This window comes from Hyla sarda, unplaced genomic scaffold (genome assembly GCF_029499605.1).
Source record: "Hyla sarda isolate aHylSar1 unplaced genomic scaffold, aHylSar1.hap1 scaffold_543, whole genome shotgun sequence".
In the NCBI taxonomy this organism is placed as follows: domain Eukaryota; kingdom Metazoa; phylum Chordata; class Amphibia; order Anura; family Hylidae; genus Hyla; species Hyla sarda.
The window spans coordinates 184,483-195,449 of record NW_026610554.1 but is presented as its reverse complement, the minus strand read 5'-3'; the positions used below and the strand labels follow the sequence as shown (position 1 = coordinate 195,449).

Here is a 10,967-nt window from a genome sequence, read left to right as displayed (position 1 = left end):
CCTTACAGGGTTAAAAAGAAAGATTCCTACTTTCATTGCTACCTGCTTGCTGGCTAGCCAGCTAGCCAGCCCTGTGGGCCTTGCTGCTGCTGCTGCTGCAGCCAAAAAACAAAAGGTGGTGCTGCTGCTGCTTCTGCTTCTGCTTGTGTCTGGCCGCTGTTGGAGCGTCCAGGCACAGGACTTCTGCTGCTGCTGACTAAATGGCCTCCTTAATTGGATCATTTGAGTAGCCAGCACACCTGTGCAGGTAGGGCATGACATGATAGGCAGCTGCCTTGATAGCGGGTGGGTGCTGAATGTTCCTAATTGACAAAATAAGATTAATGCTTATGAAGAAATATAAAATCTCATCCCTTCCCCAATATCGCGCCACACCCCTACCCCTTAATTCCCTGGTTGAACTTGATGGACATATGTCTTTTTTCGACCGTACTAACTATGTAACTATGTAACATAACATGGGGGGGGGGGGTCTCCTGGCTGTTCACACAGGTGTGTCATTGCTGTACATTGACCATGCATTGCTTCTGTGGTATTGCAAAGGCAAAGACAAATGCTTCCAGCCATCCATTGCACTAATGGATTGGTCATCAGCTGGCTGTCTATGTCCCGCATCAATATAGACCAAAGTACAGAGGGTTAGGCTATGCTATTGTGCACCTACCTGATGCATCAGAAGGTGCGAGGCCCTTGCTAAATTCTGTGCACAGACTTTGAGATCTATGCTTTAGACTGTATCTAAACCTGCTCCAACATGGACTGACATTCTGGCCTACTTTCAGCCGATGCGACTTGTCTGTCGCTGAACAGTCGCTTTTTATGTATTCAGCACCTATGTATAATGTTGTAAAAATGCTCTAGAAGCTAAAGTCGCAGAAATGTCACACATATTTGGCCTGCAACTTTCTGTGCGACAAATTCAGACAGGAAAAATCAGTATAAATCCTTAGAAAATTATCCCCCAGTGTCTCCATCTGCTGGCGGTATTGAATAAGCATTGCTGCACTGATGGGGTATGCATTAGACGAAAAAAAAGAAGAAAAAGAAGAATAATACGCCCAGAAAAGAGGCGAAAAGGAGAAAAACGTAAAAAAACGTGAAAAAAAAGTAAGAGGAAGAGAAGGGAAAAAAAGGTGGAAATGGGTTTAAAAGTGATTTCGGCGGAGAAATATATATATATATATATATATATATATATATATATATATATATATATACGCGCACACACACACATATATATAAACGTATTCTCCGTTGAGATATTGCAGCCGCTGCTGTGTCCAGGCCCAGGAGCCTTAGCACTGTGCTGTGATGTCACTCAATACCACTGACATCACTAGGTGTAAACAACATCTCTCCTTTGCTGTGTATGTGACTATGGAGCTGTTTGGTGATGTCGTCTATTATGGCCTTCATAGAAGCAACAGGAGATTGTTGCATCCATCTAGAACCCTCAGAACTACAGTGCTATGATGTCACTCACTTCCACAGGCCTTGCAGAGTGTAAACAACAACAACCCAGCTTTGTTGTGTATGTAACCATAGGGATTTGTGATGTCACCTAGAACCTTCACAGCAGCGACAGCTTTATGAGGAGCATCAGCACTGCTCTGCCTGAGCAGAACCATCACCGCCATAGGTTGTCAAATAACCCGGGTTTAACCCACACAGGTAAGTCCAATGGGGTGCAGGCATGTCCTCTATGCTTACAGCTTCCCGTGGGTGTTGGTTTGATACCGTTTGGGGACAGCCAAGGAGGCATCTGCAGGCAACAAAGGTAGGTGTGTGCTTGTGTGTGTGTTTCCTATGCAGATCCTAAGCCCAGTGTCACATGCAAGTAGGAGGAGTAAGAAGGGTTCCTGGCAAATCCGGGTTATGGATTGCATTTAAAAAGGCCCCGTGGGAGTGCAATGGGCCCCTGTCTTGCTGCTTAGCAATAATGGTATGGGTTTAGGTTCTGCTGTGTGTACTGGTGGTTGACTGCCCCCCAGCCCAGAGTGTGCATGGAAAATTGTCTGGCAGCCTCCCTGACAGCAAGCAGTGATAGTGCCCATGAAGGGGACCTTGTTGGGCCCGCCCCTTTCACGGTTATCGCTTCTCGGCCTTTTGGCTAAGATCAAGTGTAGTATCTGTTCTTATCAGTTTAATATCTGATACGTCCCCTATCTGGGGACCATATATTAAATGGATTTTTGAGAACGGGGGCCGATTTCGAAGCTTGCTTCCGTCGCCCTATGCATTGACCCGATATGGCAGTATCTTCGGGTACAGTGCACCACCCCCTTACAGGGTTAAAAAGAAAGATTCCTACTTTCATTGCTACCTGCTTGCTGGCTAGCCAGCTAGCCAGCCCTGTGGGCCTTGCTGCTGCTGCTGCTGCAGCCAAAAAACAAAAGGTGGTGCTGCTGCTGCTTCTGCTTCTGCTTGTGTCTGGCCGCTGTTGGAGCGTCCAGGCACAGGACTTCTGCTGCTGCTGACTAAATGGCCTCCTTAATTGGATCATTTGAGTAGCCAGCACACCTGTGCAGGTAGGGCATGACATGATAGGCAGCTGCCTTGATAGCGGGTGGGTGCTGAATGTTCCTAATTGACAAAATAAGATTAATGCTTATGAAGAAATATAAAATCTCATCCCTTCCCCAATATCGCGCCACACCCCTACCCCTTAATTCCCTGGTTGAACTTGATGGACATATGTCTTTTTTCGACCGTACTAACTATGTAACTATGTAACATAACATGGGGGGGGGGGGGGTCTCCTGGCTGTTCACACAGGTGTGTCATTGCTGTACATTGACCATGCATTGCTTCTGTGGTATTGCAAAGGCAAAGACAAATGCTTCCAGCCATCCATTGCACTAATGGATTGGTCATCAGCTGGCTGTCTATGTCCCGCATCAATATAGACCAAAGTACAGAGGGTTAGGCTATGCTATTGTGCACCTACCTGATGCATCAGAAGGTGCGAGGCCCTTGCTAAATTCTGTGCACAGACTTTGAGATCTATGCTTTAGACTGTATCTAAACCTGCTCCAACATGGACTGACATTCTGGCCTACTTTCAGCCGATGCGACTTGTCTGTCGCTGAACAGTCGCTTTTTATGTATTCAGCACCTATGTATAATGTTGTAAAAATGCTCTAGAAGCTAAAGTCGCAGAAATGTCACACATATTTGGCCTGCAACTTTCTGTGCGACAAATTCAGACAGGAAAAATCAGTATAAATCCTTAGAAAATTATCCCCCAGTGTCTCCATCTGCTGGCGGTATTGAATAAGCATTGCTGCACTGATGGGGTATGCATTAGACGAAAAAAAAGAAGAAAAAGAAGAATAATACGCCCAGAAAAGAGGCGAAAAGGAGAAAAACGTAAAAAAACGTGAAAAAAAAGTAAGAGGAAGAGAAGGGAAAAAAAGGTGGAAATGGGTTTAAAAGTGATTTCGGCGGAGAATATATATATATATATATATATATATATATATATATATATATATATATACGCGCACACACACACATATATATAAACGTATTCTCCGTTGAGATATTGCAGCCGCTGCTGTGTCCAGGCCCAGGAGCCTTAGCACTGTGCTGTGATGTCACTCAATACCACTGACATCACTAGGTGTAAACAACATCTCTCCTTTGCTGTGTATGTGACTATGGAGCTGTTTGGTGATGTCGTCTATTATGGCCTTCATAGAAGCAACAGGAGATTGTTGCATCCATCTAGAACCCTCAGAACTACAGTGCTATGATGTCACTCACTTCCACAGGCCTTGCAGAGTGTAAACAACAACAACCCAGCTTTGTTGTGTATGTAACCATAGGGATTTGTGATGTCACCTAGAACCTTCACAGCAGCGACAGCTTTATGAGGAGCATCAGCACTGCTCTGCCTGAGCAGAACCATCACCGCCATAGGTTGTCAAATAACCCGGGTTTAACCCACACAGGTAAGTCCAATGGGGTGCAGGCATGTCCTCTATGCTTACAGCTTCCCGTGGGTGTTGGTTTGATACCGTTTGGGGACAGCCAAGGAGGCATCTGCAGGCAACAAAGGTAGGTGTGTGCTTGTGTGTGTGTTTCCTATGCAGATCCTAAGCCCAGTGTCACATGCAAGTAGGAGGAGTAAGAAGGGTTCCTGGCAAATCCGGGTTATGGATTGCATTTAAAAAGGCCCCGTGGGAGTGCAATGGGCCCCTGTCTTGCTGCTTAGCAATAATGGTATGGGTTTAGGTTCTGCTGTGTGTACTGGTGGTTGACTGCCCCCCAGCCCAGAGTGTGCATGGAAAATTGTCTGGCAGCCTCCCTGACAGCAAGCAGTGATAGTGCCCATGAAGGGGACCTTGTTGGGCCCGCCCCTTTCACGGTTATCGCTTCTCGGCCTTTTGGCTAAGATCAAGTGTAGTATCTGTTCTTATCAGTTTAATATCTGATACGTCCCCTATCTGGGGACCATATATTAAATGGATTTTTGAGAACGGGGGCCGATTTCGAAGCTTGCTTCCGTCGCCCTATGCATTGACCCGATATGGCAGTATCTTCGGGTACAGTGCACCACCCCCTTACAGGGTTAAAAAGAAAGATTCCTACTTTCATTGCTACCTGCTTGCTGGCTAGCCAGCTAGCCAGCCCTGTGGGCCTTGCTGCTGCTGCTGCTGCAGCCAAAAAACAAAAGGTGGTGCTGCTGCTGCTGCTTCTGCTTCTGCTTGTGTCTGGCCGCTGTTGGAGCGTCCAGGCACAGGACTTCTGCTGCTGCTGACTAAATGGCCTCCTTAATTGGATCATTTGAGTAGCCAGCACACCTGTGCAGGTAGGGCATGACATGATAGGCAGCTGCCTTGATAGCGGGTGGGTGCTGAATGTTCCTAATTGACAAAATAAGATTAATGCTTATGAAGAAATATAAAATCTCATCCCTTCCCCAATATCGCGCCACACCCCTACCCCTTAATTCCCTGGTTGAACTTGATGGACATATGTCTTTTTTCGACCGTACTAACTATGTAACTATGTAACATAACATGGGGGGGGGGGGGTCTCCTGGCTGTTCACACAGGTGTGTCATTGCTGTACATTGACCATGCATTGCTTCTGTGGTATTGCAAAAGCAAAGACAAATGCTTCCAGCCATCCATTGCACTAATGGATTGGTCATCAGCTGGCTGTCTATGTCCCGCATCAATATAGACCAAAGTACAGAGGGTTAGGCTATGCTATTGTGCACCTACCTGATGCATCAGAAGGTGCGAGGCCCTTGCTAAATTCTGTGCACAGACTTTGAGATCTATGCTTTAGACTGTATCTAAACCTGCTCCAACATGGACTGACATTCTGGCCTACTTTCAGCCGATGCGACTTGTCTGTCGCTGAACAGTCGCTTTTTATGTATTCAGCACCTATGTATAATGTTGTAAAAATGCTCTAGAAGCTAAAGTCGCAGAAATGTCACACATATTTGGCCTGCAACTTTCTGTGCGACAAATTCAGACAGGAAAAATCAGTATAAATCCTTAGAAAATTATCCCCCAGTGTCTCCATCTGCTGGCGGTATTGAATAAGCATTGCTGCACTGATGGGGTATGCATTAGACGAAAAAAAAGAAGAAAAAGAAGAATAATACGCCCAGAAAAGAGGCGAAAAGGAGAAAAACGTAAAAAAACGTGAAAAAAAAGTAAGAGGAAGAGAAGGGAAAAAAAGGTGGAAATGGGTTTAAAAGTGATTTCGGCGGAGAAATATATATATATATATATATATATATATATATATATATACGCGCACACACACACATATATATAAACGTATTCTCCGTTGAGATATTGCAGCCGCTGCTGTGTCCAGGCCCAGGAGCCTTAGCACTGTGCTGTGATGTCACTCAATACCACTGACATCACTAGGTGTAAACAACATCTCTCCTTTGCTGTGTATGTGACTATGGAGCTGTTTGGTGATGTCGTCTATTATGGCCTTCATAGAAGCAACAGGAGATTGTTGCATCCATCTAGAACCCTCAGAACTACAGTGCTATGATGTCACTCACTTCCACAGGCCTTGCAGAGTGTAAACAACAACAACCCAGCTTTGTTGTGTATGTAACCATAGGGATTTGTGATGTCACCTAGAACCTTCACAGCAGCGACAGCTTTATGAGGAGCATCAGCACTGCTCTGCCTGAGCAGAACCATCACCGCCATAGGTTGTCAAATAACCCGGGTTTAACCCACACAGGTAAGTCCAATGGGGTGCAGGCATGTCCTCTATGCTTACAGCTTCCCGTGGGTGTTGGTTTGATACCGTTTGGGGACAGCCAAGGAGGCATCTGCAGGCAACAAAGGTAGGTGTGTGCTTGTGTGTGTGTTTCCTATGCAGATCCTAAGCCCAGTGTCACATGCAAGTAGGAGGAGTAAGAAGGGTTCCTGGCAAATCCGGGTTATGGATTGCATTTAAAAAGGCCCCGTGGGAGTGCAATGGGCCCCTGTCTTGCTGCTTAGCAATAATGGTATGGGTTTAGGTTCTGCTGTGTGTACTGGTGGTTGACTGCCCCCCAGCCCAGAGTGTGCATGGAAAATTGTCTGGCAGCCTCCCTGACAGCAAGCAGTGATAGTGCCCATGAAGGGGACCTTGTTGGGCCCGCCCCTTTCACGGTTATCGCTTCTCGGCCTTTTGGCTAAGATCAAGTGTAGTATCTGTTCTTATCAGTTTAATATCTGATACGTCCCCTATCTGGGGACCATATATTAAATGGATTTTTGAGAACGGGGGCCGATTTCGAAGCTTGCTTCCGTCGCCCTATGCATTGACCCGATATGGCAGTATCTTCGGGTACAGTGCACCACCCCCTTACAGGGTTAAAAAGAAAGATTCCTACTTTCATTGCTACCTGCTTGCTGGCTAGCCAGCTAGCCAGCCCTGTGGGCCTTGCTGCTGCTGCTGCTGCAGCCAAAAAACAAAAGGTGGTGCTGCTGCTGCTTCTGCTTCTGCTTGTGTCTGGCCGCTGTTGGAGCGTCCAGGCACAGGACTTCTGCTGCTGCTGACTAAATGGCCTCCTTAATTGGATCATTTGAGTAGCCAGCACACCTGTGCAGGTAGGGCATGACATGATAGGCAGCTGCCTTGATAGCGGGTGGGTGCTGAATGTTCCTAATTGACAAAATAAGATTAATGCTTATGAAGAAATATAAAATCTCATCCCTTCCCCAATATCGCGCCACACCCCTACCCCTTAATTCCCTGGTTGAACTTGATGGACATATGTCTTTTTTCGACCGTACTAACTATGTAACTATGTAACATAACATGGGGGGGGGGGGTCTCCTGGCTGTTCACACAGGTGTGTCATTGCTGTACATTGACCATGCATTGCTTCTGTGGTATTGCAAAGGCAAAGACAAATGCTTCCAGCCATCCATTGCACTAATGGATTGGTCATCAGCTGGCTGTCTATGTCCCGCATCAATATAGACCAAAGTACAGAGGGTTAGGCTATGCTATTGTGCACCTACCTGATGCATCAGAAGGTGCGAGGCCCTTGCTAAATTCTGTGCACAGACTTTGAGATCTATGCTTTAGACTGTATCTAAACCTGCTCCAACATGGACTGACATTCTGGCCTACTTTCAGCCGATGCGACTTGTCTGTCGCTGAACAGTCGCTTTTTATGTATTCAGCACCTATGTATAATGTTGTAAAAATGCTCTAGAAGCTAAAGTCGCAGAAATGTCACACATATTTGGCCTGCAACTTTCTGTGCGACAAATTCAGACAGGAAAAATCAGTATAAATCCTTAGAAAATTATCCCCCAGTGTCTCCATCTGCTGGCGGTATTGAATAAGCATTGCTGCACTGATGGGGTATGCATTAGACGAAAAAAAAGAAGAAAAAGAAGAATAATACGCCCAGAAAAGAGGCGAAAAGGAGAAAAACGTAAAAAAACGTGAAAAAAAAGTAAGAGGAAGAGAAGGGAAAAAAAGGTGGAAATGGGTTTAAAAGTGATTTCGGCGGAGATATATATATATATATATATATATATATATATATATATATATATATATATATACGCGCACACACACACATATATATAAACGTATTCTCCGTTGAGATATTGCAGCCGCTGCTGTGTCCAGGCCCAGGAGCCTTAGCACTGTGCTGTGATGTCACTCAATACCACTGACATCACTAGGTGTAAACAACATCTCTCCTTTGCTGTGTATGTGACTATGGAGCTGTTTGGTGATGTCGTCTATTATGGCCTTCATAGAAGCAACAGGAGATTGTTGCATCCATCTAGAACCCTCAGAACTACAGTGCTATGATGTCACTCACTTCCACAGGCCTTGCAGAGTGTAAACAACAACAACCCAGCTTTGTTGTGTATGTAACCATAGGGATTTGTGATGTCACCTAGAACCTTCACAGCAGCGACAGCTTTATGAGGAGCATCAGCACTGCTCTGCCTGAGCAGAACCATCACCGCCATAGGTTGTCAAATAACCCGGGTTTAACCCACACAGGTAAGTCCAATGGGGTGCAGGCATGTCCTCTATGCTTACAGCTTCCCGTGGGTGTTGGTTTGATACCGTTTGGGGACAGCCAAGGAGGCATCTGCAGGCAACAAAGGTAGGTGTGTGCTTGTGTGTGTGTTTCCTATGCAGATCCTAAGCCCAGTGTCACATGCAAGTAGGAGGAGTAAGAAGGGTTCCTGGCAAATCCGGGTTATGGATTGCATTTAAAAAGGCCCCGTGGGAGTGCAATGGGCCCCTGTCTTGCTGCTTAGCAATAATGGTATGGGTTTAGGTTCTGCTGTGTGTACTGGTGGTTGACTGCCCCCCAGCCCAGAGTGTGCATGGAAAATTGTCTGGCAGCCTCCCTGACAGCAAGCAGTGATAGTGCCCATGAAGGGGACCTTGTTGGGCCCGCCCCTTTCACGGTTATCGCTTCTCGGCCTTTTGGCTAAGATCAAGTGTAGTATCTGTTCTTATCAGTTTAATATCTGATACGTCCCCTATCTGGGGACCATATATTAAATGGATTTTTGAGAACGGGGGCCGATTTCGAAGCTTGCTTCCGTCGCCCTATGCATTGACCCGATATGGCAGTATCTTCGGGTACAGTGCACCACCCCCTTACAGGGTTAAAAAGAAAGATTCCTACTTTCATTGCTACCTGCTTGCTGGCTAGCCAGCTAGCCAGCCCTGTGGGCCTTGCTGCTGCTGCTGCTGCAGCCAAAAAACAAAAGGTGGTGCTGCTGCTGCTTCTGCTTCTGCTTGTGTCTGGCCGCTGTTGGAGCGTCCAGGCACAGGACTTCTGCTGCTGCTGACTAAATGGCCTCCTTAATTGGATCATTTGAGTAGCCAGCACACCTGTGCAGGTAGGGCATGACATGATAGGCAGCTGCCTTGATAGCGGGTGGGTGCTGAATGTTCCTAATTGACAAAATAAGATTAATGCTTATGAAGAAATATAAAATCTCATCCCTTCCCCAATATCGCGCCACACCCCTACCCCTTAATTCCCTGGTTGAACTTGATGGACATATGTCTTTTTTCGACCGTACTAACTATGTAACTATGTAACATAACATGGGGGGGGGGGGGGGGGTCTCCTGGCTGTTCACACAGGTGTGTCATTGCTGTACATTGACCATGCATTGCTTCTGTGGTATTGCAAAGGCAAAGACAAATGCTTCCAGCCATCCATTGCACTAATGGATTGGTCATCAGCTGGCTGTTTATGTCCCGCATCAATATAGACCAAAGTACAGAGGGTTAGGCTATGCTATTGTGCACCTACCTGATGCATCAGAAGGTGCGAGGCCCTTGCTAAATTCTGTGCACAGACTTTGAGATCTATGCTTTAGACTGTATCTAAACCTGCTCCAACATGGACTGACATTCTGGCCTACTTTCAGCCGATGCGACTTGTCTGTCGCTGAACAGTCGCTTTTTATGTATTCAGCACCTATGTATAATGTTGTAAAAATGCTCTAGAAGCTAAAGTCGCAGAAATGTCACACATATTTGGCCTGCAACTTTCTGTGCGACAAATTCAGACAGGAAAAATCAGTATAAATCCTTAGAAAATTATCCCCCAGTGTCTCCATCTGCTGGCGGTATTGAATAAGCATTGCTGCACTGATGGGGTATGCATTAGACGAAAAAAAAGAAGAAAAAGAAGAATAATACGCCCAGAAAAGAGGCGAAAAGGAGAAAAACGTAAAAAAACGTGAAAAAAAAGTAAGAGGAAGAGAAGGGAAAAAAAGGTGGAAATGGGTTTAAAAGTGATTTCGGCGGAGAATATATATATATATATATATATATATATATATATATATATATATATACGCGCACACACACACATATATATAAACGTATTCTCCGTTGAGATATTGCAGCCGCTGCTGTGTCCAGGCCCAGGAGCCTTAGCACTGTGCTGTGATGTCACTCAATACCACTGACATCACTAGGTGTAAACAACATCTCTCCTTTGCTGTGTATGTGACTATGGAGCTGTTTGGTGATGTCGTCTATTATGGCCTTCATAGAAGCAACAGGAGATTGTTGCATCCATCTAGAACCCTCAGAACTACAGTGCTATGATGTCACTCACTTCCACAGGCCTTGCAGAGTGTAAACAACAACAACCCAGCTTTGTTGTGTATGTAACCATAGGGATTTGTGATGTCACCTAGAACCTTCACAGCAGCGACAGCTTTATGAGGAGCATCAGCACTGCTCTGCCTGAGCAGAACCATCACCGCCATAGGTTGTCAAATAACCCGGGTTTAACCCACACAGGTAAGTCCAATGGGGTGCAGGCATGTCCTCTATGCTTACAGCTTCCCGTGGGTGTTGGTTTGATACCGTTTGGGGACAGCCAAGGAGGCATCTGCAGGCAACAAAGGTAGGTGTGTGCTTGTGTGTGTGTTTCCTATGCAGATCCTAAGCCCAGTGTCACATGCAAGTAGGAG

At 45.9% G+C, this 10,967-nt stretch overlaps 4 non-coding genes across 4 annotated transcripts; all 4 read left to right on the top strand.

Annotated features, from left to right (window-relative positions):
• Positions 1-2,090: 2,090 nt before the first annotated feature.
• LOC130339369 (U2 spliceosomal RNA) lies at positions 2,091-2,281 on the top strand. The gene has a single exon (XR_008879753.1). It is a non-coding gene; the product is annotated as a U2 spliceosomal RNA (small nuclear RNA).
• A 2,091-nt stretch (positions 2,282-4,372) lies between these two features.
• LOC130339367 (U2 spliceosomal RNA) lies at positions 4,373-4,563 on the top strand. Its single transcript, XR_008879751.1, has one exon. It is a non-coding gene; the product is annotated as a U2 spliceosomal RNA (small nuclear RNA).
• A 2,084-nt stretch (positions 4,564-6,647) lies between these two features.
• LOC130339366 (U2 spliceosomal RNA) lies at positions 6,648-6,838 on the top strand. The gene has a single exon (XR_008879750.1). It is a non-coding gene; the product is annotated as a U2 spliceosomal RNA (small nuclear RNA).
• A 2,092-nt stretch (positions 6,839-8,930) lies between these two features.
• LOC130339365 (U2 spliceosomal RNA) lies at positions 8,931-9,121 on the top strand. Its single transcript, XR_008879749.1, has one exon. It is a non-coding gene; the product is annotated as a U2 spliceosomal RNA (small nuclear RNA).
• The last annotated feature ends 1,846 nt before the right edge of the window (positions 9,122-10,967 follow it).